The sequence below is a fragment of the Rhipicephalus microplus genome, chromosome X, assembly GCF_043290135.1.
Source record: "Rhipicephalus microplus isolate Deutch F79 chromosome X, USDA_Rmic, whole genome shotgun sequence".
In the NCBI taxonomy this organism is placed as follows: Eukaryota; Metazoa; Arthropoda; class Arachnida; order Ixodida; family Ixodidae; genus Rhipicephalus; species Rhipicephalus microplus.
This window is the reverse complement of record NC_134710.1, coordinates 511890885-511892143: the sequence shown is the minus strand read 5'-3', so window position 1 is coordinate 511892143 and position 1259 is coordinate 511890885.

Below are 1259 nucleotides of genomic sequence, written 5' to 3'. Positions count from 1 at the left end.
TGTTTTCTTTTCTGTCTTTTTTGTATCTTATTTATTGATTTCCTTACAACTTGCATTATGTATGCCCTCCCTGCAATTATGTGCGCTAGAGAGTATTGATAAATAAATAAATAAACAAAATCGCACAACACCAAGCGCAACATACAGTGTCGTGACTAAAATCACGTAACAGCACAGGCAACAACTAATCCCGAGACAAATATCACGTAACATTACAAGCAACTATAGTCCCATTACCAATTTAACACCACGCGCAATCAGTCAAGCAGCTAAAACAATTATTACTACACAGCATGTAGTGCCGGGCCGTGACTGAAGTCACGTTACACTACAAACAAGAACTATAGTCCTGTTATTAAAAACGCGCAACGCCAAGCGCAACAAGTGGTCTGGTCTCGTGACTGAAATCACGCCTAACACTATACGCAACTACTCCCGTAATTGAGTTAAGACCGCGTGTAACTAGTTGCGTGACAAACCGCCCATAACATGACGCGCAAGAACCACAGTATACCGTGACAAAAATAACCAACTCATCAGGCTCCAGTAAGCAACTAACCCACCAGCAGGTCTGGTAACACGTACTAACTAGTAAGGTGGGAAACTGGCGCAACTATGCTAATAAAGGATCGATATACCTCAAGTCCCGTCTGAACAGGCAAAACTCGGAACACGTTTACCTTGCAACGCTTGCACGGAAAGCGGGAAACTAAACAAAGAAAATAACGAGAAAGCTATAGAACCTGACGTCAAACGATTAAACCTAAACGGCAGCAGAACATCCTACGAGTCAATCATGCTTAATCATATCAACGAAGGACTAAATCCCTAACCAGCAAGCGCCGCCTGGTTCGCATAATTATATGAATGACGCGCCTCCTCATCGAAAACCAGCGAGACTCCCTGAAACAGGGTAAATCAGCGAAACTCCGCAAGCAAAACAACGAACTAAAAAAAAGAACGATTGACCATATCGTAGTTTTCGAGACGTAAATCCTCAACAATTAAAAGCGATTAGCATAGATCGAGAACACGACACTGTTTGTGACAGCTCTGCAGCGCAAAATGGAACGGCTATAAAGCCACGCGCGGCGAAAGAAAAAGAAGACGCTGTGTGCGTTTCATTCCTTTAAAAAACAAACACTCGGGCTACCGCCTTCTTTCTTGCGGAGTGTCGGTCGCGTATGGTAATTGAGTTCTGAAAAGAAAAGCAGTCAGTGGAGTTCTCTGAACAGAACACGAATCGAAAGCGAGAGCGA